The following is a 12,415-nucleotide window of genomic DNA, read 5'->3' as shown; positions in this document are numbered from 1 at the left end:
TTCAATTTCACAAACCAGATCACTCCTCATAATTATTACCTCTTTCTTTAAGCACTACTTTAAGTTATACCCCACCAGGAAGAACAAGACAACAATTTAATCACCTATATTTTTTCTTCTCTTTTTTTTTTCAGATTTTTCTTTCTTATTTTTTTTCCACTATTCTTTAGGAAAATTTCACTTCTTTCCTCCCCTATCATGTGATTTTATTCTATTAAAAGTTTGAATTATTGTATTCTTGTTCTCTCATAGATGGTGATGACACGCACAACATCCACAACGAACAAGAAGTCGGAGCCCCAGGTTGCTGGCACTACCAAGGGTATGGGCCGGGGCTGAGGCAGAGCTCAGCCTAGAGCATGCACAGCAACACCCATGGTAGAGCCTCAGATCGAGTAGAAGGAGGAGATCCCTATTCAGACTACACCAGGTTGAGCAGCTTAGGTCTCGGAGGGGTTCACAGCCACTCTCGTACTTCAGGATGCCCTAGTCCGCCTGGTATGCCTTATGGAGAGTGTGTCAAGGACGGAGTTTTTCCTATGGAACCAGATGTCTCTCAGGCTAGGAGGAGCCCAAACTCCCACTACTCACACTCCGATGTAGATAGCTCCCATATATCAGACTTTGGCAGTTCCAGTAGTGAAAGTAGTTTAGCTAGCTGGTGCTATACAGTCTGAGGAGAGGCCCATAATGTCTTCTGAGGGGATGAAGAGGCTAGATAAGTTCACCAAGCTCTTTCCTATTTATTTTGGTGGTACTCCTTCTCAGGACCCATATGATTATTTGGATCGTTGCCACGAGGTGTTGTTGTAGAATGTAACGGAGTCGACTTTGCAGTGTTTTATATGACCGACTCTGCCAAGTGATGGTGGAAGGACTATGTTCGAGGCAGATCAGCAGGTTCACCTCTACTCACTTGGGATCAATTCCCACAGCTACCTCTAGAGAAGTTTATTCTATTTACTCTAAGAGGAGTATTGTAGCTATTTTGAGCATCTACAACAGGGTAGCATGATTGTTACCCGATAGAGACCAGATTTGTGGACCTATCTCACCATGCACTTATCTTGATCCCTACATAGGGGGAGAGGGTAAGGAGATTCATAGTGTCCTTACTTTCGGTATCAACCAACAGATGGCCAAGGAAACTGGGGTTGATATTTCTTTCTAGCGGGTTGTAAAGATTGTTAGGTGGATCGAGAGGATTCGTGGTCAGGGTAGAGAGGTAGTATTTGAGAAGAGGCCTAGTCATTTTGGTGGTTTCTGTGGGGACTCATCTAGAGGCAGGGGTTCATTTTGGAGAGTCCATCCTCACAGGCCAATTCAGTCAGCACTTCATGTAGCACACAGTGCTACGGGCAGTCATGGTTCTTATGGGTCTCGTCCTGTGTAGCTAGCCTACAGTGCACCTCCAGCTCCATCAGTACACTGCCGACTCAGAGCTATCATGATGGTTATCATGCCATTAGGGTCAGTCCTAGATTAAGAAACCATAGTAGCCGAGAGAGTGCTTTGGGTGTGGAGGTACGGGTCATATCAGGAGGCACTATCCTAGACTTTTGAGTAGTGTGCCTCGGCAGGGTTGTCCTGCCATTATTCCGGCACCAATTGCTCTACCACTAGCTCAACCAGTGATCTCGTCCAAGTACACACCTCAATTCAAGGTTATGAAATGGTCGATTGCAATAGTAATAACCAACAAGGAGTTGTGGTCGAATTCCACAGGGAGCTATACGTGGGATTAGGAGTATATATTGCAGTGTATGAGTATGAATTATCTCATTTTACACTTCCACAAATTTGTGTTTGTTCTATGTCTATTTTAATCTAAGATTGCAAGATTAAGAATTGAAACTAAGAAATTATTTTTATTGTTGTTTTTAAAATTATATAAAAGACCTAGGCTATGATCTTCACCTAGGTGTTTTCCTAACGGTTTGTAAACTTTAAAGTTTGTTTTATTGGTCGGGGTGTATTATAGCTATCAACACCTGAGTACCCACTCAATACCTCTCGGCCAGAGAGTGATTTTTCCCTATTTGGCTTTCTTGAGTACAAATGGGTATTGAACAAAACGGTTAATACAAAGCTTAAGTTGGGTTTTACTATCTCTAGGTTCAACCCTTTAATTGGGACTATCAAACTCTTGATTTACCCAATTTCTTGTTAGCCAAATTTTCCTACACTAAATCTCTCTTTCTAAAGTAGAGACCAAGTTAAATAGGTATGAACTAATATTTTCAACCATTAATTCTACAATTAAAAGTAAGAACAAGGCTAAATAATAAATATCCAACCATAAACAAGCAATAAATCAAACGCCCATTAGGATTACCCTCTAGGGTTGGGTCAGAACCCTAGTAAAAATCTAGCGACTCATGCTTAAGGTAGAAGAAATATAATATGAAATGATAATTAAACCCATACTGATAATTAAAATGATGAAATCTATATTCAAAAAACTCAAAATAGCAAAAAACTACTAAAGAGAGTAAAGAAAACCGTCTACTGCAGCTGCTGATTTCAAGAAATAAACTAAAAAAGTGAAACTCTTCTATTTATATAGGGTTGGAATTTTTGAACAAAATACGCTTTCGAAGTTTCTGTGACCGCACAATTCCATGTGCAGTCCGCACTTTTTTTCAGCCTGACTGGATTGGAAACTTGCGGCCGCATAATTCTTAAGTGCGGCGGCACTTCTCTTTTTCTGCGGTCCGCACATTTTTAAATGCGGCTGCACATTGCTCTTCTGCGAACCACATAAATGTTACTATGGTCGCGTAGCTATTCTTCTCTGGCCGCACAATAATTGTGTGGTCCGCACTTCTGTTGAACTTGAGATGCAAGTTCTCTGAATTTTTGCTCTTGCCCAATTTTTGCGGCCGCACATGTCATGTGTGGACCGCACTTTACACATGTCTCTGCAGTGCGTTTCTTCATAATCTGCGACCGCAGATGATAATCTACAGTCCGCACTTTAAGCTTATGTGCCTGTTTTTTTTTCCTTGAGTTTATATCACTCCTTTGTGAGTTGGATTTCATCTTGGGGGCTCATTTTCCAATATTCCTACAATTAAGCATATTTCACCAGTTTTTGGTAACATTATTAAATGCTTTTGGACTAAAACAAAAGTTAAAAGGCGCTAATAAGTAGTCAAAATCCCCACTTATCAACTCCCCCAAACTTAAGCTTTTGCTTGTCCTCACGCAAAAAAGGTAATTTCCACCTCCACAAGTTAAGAGTTATTCCAGCTAATCAAGGATGCATCAATCACACATCATTTGGGACCAACAATTACCCACAACACTTATGAATTATCAACACGGCAGCGGGTGAACTTTTAAGCACAAATAGTTCTAATGTAACACTTAAGCATCAAGAGATAACTTTATTCATCAAGGAAACTCGCTCTTTCATGCCGGTCATTGTGTATCCCAAACTCCTCCTCATCTACTCTCTGTTAGCATATCTTACTTAAGAATGTAGCACTCAATTCAAAGATTTGTGAAAGGTTCTCTCATCTCTCTCAAAAGAATGTCGCAAGTACGGCTCTAAGTACCATATGCTTGCCCCTCATGTAGATCACCACTAATGTAAGCTCACTTACCTTGAAATCACATAGGGCTTTTCTGGAATGCAATGAAGGCTTTTGGACTAAGGTTGGATATATTATGGTAGAACGGGTTCATCTTTCCTTAAGCACTTCATTTTAACTTATCGGCTTATGTTTGGCCAACTCTTTGAGGCATTTTCTTTTCCTTAGGGGAACTAGAGAGGCTTAACATCACTCTTTCTTGGTCATGAAATTCATTTTCTCCTTCTTTGCTTTCTCCATTCATTGCATCATTACTTTCTTTGAATCCCATCAACTCTTCAACTTATTTACTTTATTTTTGCATTTTTCTTTTTGTTCTTTATTTCTTTTTCTTGCCTTTGCTTCTCTTCATTTCTTTTCTCTTTTTGTGCCTTGATACCTCTTTCAAACTCCTCGTCTCTCCCTCAAACTTATGTTTTTAGCCAATTGTTTATCAAGAGTGATAAGGAAAGCTCGGGTACCAAGAGAGGGTCACAACAAAATGGGTAAAGGCTTGTTACATGGTTATCAAATAAGAAAGGTTTTTAGGCTCAAATGGGTTGACTAGGAATAACAACATTTGTGGGCCATGGTAAATTTCAAGCGGGTCAAGGAGAATCTACAATCACTTCTCAAGCCAAGCAAACTTAAAATTTCTCCTCGAAACACATTAAGGGCAAGTTCTAAACCATTCGCACGGGTACTTGGACTTGCAACAAAAATTTATCACCACTCACACAACTAGATTGTTAAAGAGGATAGAGTCAAGGGACCACAACGACCATATTCAAGATTGAAAATCACTATGGTTCGACTAAATCACTTGATGATTGCTTAAGTCAACACAAGAGTTAGAAGGTCACCAACTAGAGTTATTTCTTTACAAAAAAACTTGTTTTTAATCATAAACATATAGTTAAATGTGTTGGTACCAAGTGAAGCATGTTTGAATCTTCGAGTCTGACTCAATTAGGTCTTTTTATTCATTATTACTACTATTATTACCTAAACACCAAAAATGGACTCAATCCCTTAAGAAGGTTGTCACGCCATCCATCGTTGGGAAGAGCCACCCGGTTCACAAAAACCTACATTTGGAAATAACCGTGGCATTAAGAAAACCAAAGGCTTATTGTCCACTCAAACATAGAAAGAAGCTACTAGATTAAAAAGAAGCTATTAGATTAAACAAGAAGCCACTAAATTAAACATTGACTAATAAGAAAACAGAATAAAGAAGCTACAAAGCAAACTACTGAAAACATAATGAATATACATAATGAGAGAGGAAAACAGATAATATATACATCAATAGAGAGAGAGAGGAGAGAATATATACATGATAAAGAGAAAGAAAAAAAATTTATCAGCTATTACAAACCAAATGTCTGGAAATCATCCAAATATAAATAAACTCCACCCCCGGAATAAAAATAAGCATTGTCCCCAATGCTTAACAAAATAAGAATAAAGAAGGGTAAGAGAGAAGAGGACTCCCTGTGTGGCCTTGGACATCTCCGTGTCCATAGCATCGTCACCTCCCTCAGTCTCCTATAACTGGATCTCATCATCCTCGGCTCTGGGAGTAACTGGGTGGGTAAATATCCGGTGCACCGCCTCAGCAGTGTCAGCAGCCAGGTCTAGCTCCTCAGACTCGCTAGCTGGTGCCACTAGAGCTGATGGTTTTGCTGGATCTACTAGTGCTACTAGATCTGTCTTCATCAATATATCTAATGGAAGATTACCAGTTGCTACTATCCTGGTCACCTCTCTTCTCAGCATGTCCACTGATTTCTTAGATACCTGGGATTTCTTTATCTTCTTTACCTGCTATGCAAGATCTTCTTCAACGTATCCTCCACTATCGAAGGAACTTGGGGTGACAGAGTGGATGACTGTGCTACAACAGTACTGGATATGTCAGACAGCTTTGTAGTGGTTTTCTGCATCTAGTTGTTGAGGCTCGCCAGTGTCTGGGAGACTCACAGCGCAGATAGTGGATGAGTAGGCATGGGCACCAGCTTCAAAGCCGAAGTGGAAGGCACTGATGCTGAAGGATTTGAAGAAGGATGTGGAGGCATAACTAATGCACTAGCAGAAGGCACTGCTGAAGTGGAAGGCATATCTACTGACTCTGCAGCTACCACCGAAGGCTTATCAGACTGGCCTACGATAGTAGTCGGTTGACCCTTTTTCTTTGGGTTTCTCGAGTCCATCAGAGAATACTAAGAGAAATGCTTCTTTTCCCTAACCTTTGTATCAAAATCCCACGGCTCCACCCCGGCATCCGTAAGGTACTCAGTGATAGTGTTGGGATATGGGTAGGAGGTGTCACCTTGCTTATCGACCACAGACATGTTGGCCGAAATCACAACACCCACATTGATTGGGTACCCGGCCATGATAGAGGCGACTAGCACTGCCTGCTGAATAGGAATATTTGTTTCATTCTAGCACGGGTCTAGTCTGTCGCATACAAAAGTTTGGCATCCCTTTGCCTCGAAGTTCAGGGTGTTCCTATGAATAGGAACCCCTGCTGTGATCTATGGTGGTAGTGGCCCCGGGGCTGCAAGAATCTCAGCTAGCCATGGGCAAGCTGCATCTCCCATAGCCATCTTTTCCAAGTACTGCACCAGCTCAATATCCTCAAACCTCAAATACGTGTTCAGGGTATTCTGATCGAACCTCACCTTCAAATTTGTCACTTTTGTTACCTTGGTCCCTTTCTTTATATGTGACACATTGGCATGAAATTCCCGAAGCAGGTACTACTTGGAATCAACTACACTTTGGATCAACCACATCTACCCTTTTCGCTCCCAAAACTATCTCAACACCGCTGAGTTGTATCTATCAAGGTCTTTTAACAAGAACTAACGCTCAAGAGTGAGCGATTTCACCATCCACCACGCTCAGAATTTTGTGAAGGCAGCCAGACTAATAAACCTATCTTACCAAATCTCTTTCTTCTTCGACCTCTCAAGGCCGGCAACTCTAGTATCACCCCCTCGACCATCATCTGGGATATCAGCCACACCCATTGTGGTAGCTGGTGTATCGGGGGAATGTGTAGATGAGGAATCCAAAGTCTCTCTCACCTTTCGAACCCTCAGAGGTGCTCTCAGAGGTGGAAGGATCTTCTCGGAGTTGAAATCTCCCCTGAAGCTGTTGTTGCTATGATTGAGCAACAGGCTGCTCTTGCACTGAGTCGCCCTCCAATGCTTCCCTAGATGGGACATAAGATCTTGATTCGTCTGGCTCTGCAGCTCTACCTCAGGCGACTATCGCCTTTTTGGATATAGCTTTTTGAAGGGCGATGGATAAGGTACTCTTGCCTAAACCTCGGGAAGTTTATCCCTCCCCTTTGATGTATCACCATGACTACATGATCTAACCATTTTCTGTAACAAATAGTAGCAGGAGTCAGCTCTAGTTCAAGCACAGATAAACAGAAATTAACATAACAAAACATGTTGCAAGGTGGGAAGTGCGGTCCGCAGGTTGGGTTGTGCGGACCGCACAATTTGAAAGTGCGGCCACAAAGATGAAACTGTGGTCAGCACAATTTTGAATACGAACGCACATCTGAAGTATGGTCTGCACAATTGCAAGTACGGACGCACTATGAGTACCTCAAAGTAGCAACCCTCTGATGACAGAGATATGCCTGATTTGTCCCCGCACATATTTTTCAGTAATGAAGAAACCTAAAAGTGATTTGAACATAGCAGTGATGAAGAAGTGCTAAGGAATGATCACATATGGTAATTAGGTGGTACATGATTGAATCAGATGTGTGCAAAATTTTAGCCTTTTTTTGATTTCTCAGGGAATAGAAAATTTCAACAGTAGCCTCAGGGTTACTATTTATACACATTGGGCTGGCTAAGGAATCAATAGATGAGTGCGGCCTCAGAATTCTTTCTGGAGTCCGCACTCTGTTACCTGGTGTTACAACTTCCTTTGATGATCTGCGACCTACAAATTTAGCTATGTGACTGTATAATTTGGTGCAGATCGCAGAATTCATTATGTGGCCACTCTTTGGCTTTTTCTCTGACAAAAAAACTTCAGCAGCCGCATATTTCAAAATGAAATCGAGCATAGTCCTTTAGTTTTTCGATTTTTTGCAAAAATTGGACATGGTAGTGGCAATTAAATATGATAATCAAACTACCCACTCCCCAAAAAGCAAGTAGGAGTTAACCCAACATAATTTAAACCCCACATGGATATAAAATTGATAAATATTCTAAAATAACTAACAAAATTGTAATTTAAACTAAGAAAATTAAAGAATCCTAAAAGTGATTTGAACATACCAGTGATGAAGAAGTGCTAAGAAATGATCACGTATGGTAGCTAGGTGGTAGATGATTGAATCAGATATGTGCAAAATTTTAGCCTTTTTTAAATATCTCGGAGAATGGAAAATTTCAACAGTAGCCTCAGGGTTACTATTTATACACATTTGGCTAGCTAAGGAATCAATAGATGAGTGCAGCCTCAGAATTCTTTTTGGAGTCCGCACTCTGTTACCTGGTGTTACAACTTCCTTTGATGATCTGCGGCCTGCAAATTTAGCTATGCGACTGCATAATTTGGTGCAGATCGCAGAATTCATTATGTGGCAACACTTTGGCTTTTTCTCTGACAAACAAACTTTAGCAGTCGCACATTTTAAAATGAAATCGGGCATAGTCCTTTAGTTTTTTCTATTTTTTGCACAAATTGGGCATGGTAGTGGCAATTAAATATGATAATCAAACTGCCCGCTCCCTAAAAAGAAAGTAGGAGTTAACCCAACACAATTTAAACCCCGCATGGATATGAAATTGACAAATGGTCTAAATAACTTACAAATTGTAATTTAAACTAAGAAAATTAAAGAATCCTAGAAGTGATTTGAACATACTAGTGATGAAGAAGTGCTAAGAAATGATCACATATGGTAACTAGGTGGTAGATGATTGAATCATATGTGTGCAAAATTTTAGCTTATTTTATATATCAGAGAAAATGAAAAATTTCAACAATAGCCTCAGGGTTACTATTTATACACATTGGGCTGGCTAAGGAATCAATAGATAAGTGCGGTCGCATGCGGTCCGCACTCTGTTACCTCGTGTTTCAACTTCCTTTGATGATCTGCGGCATGTAGATTTAGCTGTGCGACCGCATAATTTGGTGCAGATCGCAGAATTCATTGTGTGGCCATACTTTTGTTGTTTCTCTGACAAACAAACTTCAGCAGCCGCACATTTCAAAATGAAATCGGGCATAGTCCTTTAGGTTTTCGATTTTTTGCACAAATTGGACATGGTAGTGGCAATTAAACATGATAATCAAACTACCCACTCCCCAAAAAGCAAGTAGGAGTTAACCCAACATAATTGAAATCTCACATGGATATGAAATTGATAAATATTCTAAAATAACTAACAAAATTGTAATTTAAACTAAGAAAATTAAAGAATCCTAAAAGTGATTTGAACATACCAGTGATGAAGAAGTGCTAAGAAATGATCACATATGGTAATTAGGTGGTAGATGATTGAATCATATATGTGCAAAATTTTAGCCTTTTTTAAATATCTCGGAGAATGGAAAGTTTCAACAGTAGCCTTATGGTTACTATTTATATACATTGGGCTGGCTAAGGAATCAAGAGACGAGTGCGGTCGCAGAATTCCTTCTGCGGTCCGCACTTTGCTACCTGGTGTTTCAACTTTTTTTGATGATCTGCGGTCCGCAGATTTAGCTGAGCGACCTCAGAATTTTGTGTAGATCGCAGAATTCATTGTGTGGCCGCACTCTGGCTGTTTTTTTGACAAACAAACTTCAGCGGCCGCACATTTCAAAATGAAATCAGGCATAGTCCTTTAGGTTTTCGATTTTTTGCACAAATTGGACATAGTACTAGCAATTAAACATGATAATCAAATTACCCTACTCTCCAAAAAGCAAGTAGGAGTTAACCCAATATAATTTAAACCTCAGATGGATATGAAATTGACAAATGGTCTAAATAACTTACAAATTGTAATTTAAACTAAGAAAATTAAAGAATCCTAGAAGTGATTTGAACATACTAGTGATGAAGAAGTGCTAAGAAATGATCACATATGGTAACTAGGTGGTAGATGATTGAATCATATGTGTGCAAAATTTTAGCTTATTTTATATATCAGAGAATGGAAAGTTTCAACAGTAGCCTTATGGTTACTATTTATATACATTGGGCTGTCTAAGGAATCAAGAGACGAGTGCGGCCGCAGAATTCCTTCTGCGGTCCGCACTCTGTTACCTGATGTTACAACTTCTTTTGATGATCTATCATCCACAAATTTAGCTGGGCGGCCACATAATTTGGTGTGTACCGCAGAATTCATTATGTGGCCACATTTTGCCTGTTTCTCTGAATGGCTATTGTCACACCTCCTTTTTACCTACACCCTGTAAAAGGCCATAGTATAAGGGAGTTTTTCCAATTAAAGGACAATCGAAATGAGATTTATTTATTTAAAGATTCAGAGTCGCCACTAGAGAGATTTATGGTGTTAATTCGGTGGCGATTGGACGCCGGCGCCGCCACCGGATGATGGGGAATTCTGGGGCGGCTACTAGGGTTTGGGGGGCACGGTTCTGAAGTTGGGGTGTTGGGACGATGAACTGAGGGGGGTGTGTGTTCGGACATATATATACTACCCAGGCTTTAGTTCCGAGCCGTTCGATCAAGTGGAGAACAACGTCTCAAATCGACACTGATCGAAATGACGTCGTTTCGTTTGAGGGGGGATCCGGACCGGGACAGGCGTGGGTTGGGCCGAGTGTTGGGTGGAAAATTGCTTGGGCTTGGAACTTTAATTGCAAAAGCCCAAAATCAGATTTCTTTGTCATTCTTTTCCTCTTCTTTTAATTTCCAATTTTCCTTTAAATTAAAACTAAAAATAAAAACCTAAATTAATTCCTAAATCAAATAATCCTACCACAATAAATTAATTAACTCTAACTAACAATTACCACAAATAATTGAATACCAAATTGAAAGAAAAACTCCCAAAATTCAAAACTCAAATTAAAAAGCATAAAAATGAGTTATTTTTGTGATTTTTCCATTTTTGTAAAGCAACTAAATTACTAATTAATTCAAAAATGCCAAATTAAATCTCAAATGCAATGTATTTTTTGTATTTTTCATGACTTAAATAAAATAAACGTGCGCATACAAATGCAAGCAAATAATGAAAAATGCTACAAAAATCTACGAAATTGCAAATAATGGAAAAAATTTATTTTTCTTGAATTTATGGGAGTAATTCACATAGGTCAAAAATCACATGCTCGCAGCTGCCCCTCTTTGTCCGGAAACACGACGAGTTTTTGTGCAAAGAAAAAGTGAGCGGATACGAGCGATTTTTGCCCGTTCGAATACTCCATGGGAAGCACTTTTGAAAGATTTGACCGCACCCTGCTTTTGAGGTTGCCTACATATCCTTGGCTATAAAGGAATCAGGTCAGTGTAGTTCGGGAAGTTTTGGTAGTTGGGACTACCATGAAGCTGGGATTTCACTGCTGCTGCTGCCGCTACTGCTTGTTGAACCTCCTTATTACACCATGTCAAAATAAAACAAGAAGCTAGTCTAGACTATGATCTATGGATTACAAAAATCCTATCTATATCTTCAAACTTGATCTTGTGCTTCTTGTTGCCTTGTTGTTCTCCATTCTTTCGGAGACATCCGTTTGTTGCCACCTTGAATTGTAAACTGAGATGTTTTCCCCTTCTTCAGGTGGGTGCCTAACTGCTGAACTTGATATGTATTCCCTGCTCTCCAGGCGGACTCTTGACTTCAACATAAACAAAGCAAAGAATTTGGAAGCTAAACTTAAATGATATTCCCTTGTTCTCCAGGCGGGCTCCTGACTTCAACTTGAAATGTATTCCCTGCTCTCCAGGCGGGTTCCTGACTTCAACTGGACAAAACAAAGAATTTGAAAGCTAAACTTAAGTGATACTCCCTTGTTCTCCAGGTGGGCTCCTGACTGCTGAACTTGATATGTATTCCCTGCTCTCCAGGCAGGCTCCTGACTTCAACATAAACAAAGCAAAGAATCTGAAAGCTAAACTTAAATGATACTTCCTACTCTTCAGGCGAGCTCCTGACTTCAACTTGAAATGTATTCCCTGCTCTCCAGGCGGGCTCCTGACTTCAACTGGACAAAACAAAGAATTTGAAAGCGAAACTTAAATGATACTCCCTTGTTCTCCAGGCGGGCTCCTGACTGCTGCGCTTGAAAGTATTCCCTGCTCTCCAGGCAGGCTCCTGACTTTAACTTGAAATGTATTCCCTGCTCTCCAGGCGGGCTCCTAACTTCAACAAAACAGACAAAAACAAAGAAAATTTTCTGCCCCAGTTCGGTGGCTGGGGACATAAGTGATTGTAAAACTAAATCATATTACCAAGTATTACTAAGGATTTGAAAGCTAGGTCCCATTATTCAGGGGGGTCCTGACAACTCTTAACTAAATGACAATTTAAAATCTAAGTTATATCTTCTACAGGTGTGACTTCTGCTAAATCTTGCTATCTAAGAGGATCTTTAGACTACTTCTCATTATCCAGGAGGGTCCTGAAACTCCAGGGTCAAATTTTATCTTAAAGGTGACAGCTTTCATGGCTGAATTATACTACCCTACAGTAGACTTTACGCTAAATGTTGTTATCTGATCGAAATCTTAAAGCTAAGTCCCATTATCCAGGAGGGCCCTGAAAACTCCCAATTGAATCCTATCTCAAACGTGCAAACTTCTAAGCTAACTTATATTCTTTTGGGAT

This window comes from Nicotiana tabacum, chromosome 16, assembly GCF_000715075.1.
Source record: "Nicotiana tabacum cultivar K326 chromosome 16, ASM71507v2, whole genome shotgun sequence".
NCBI classification, from domain to species: Eukaryota; Viridiplantae; Streptophyta; class Magnoliopsida; order Solanales; family Solanaceae; genus Nicotiana; species Nicotiana tabacum.
Note: the sequence above shows the minus strand (reverse complement) of the source record.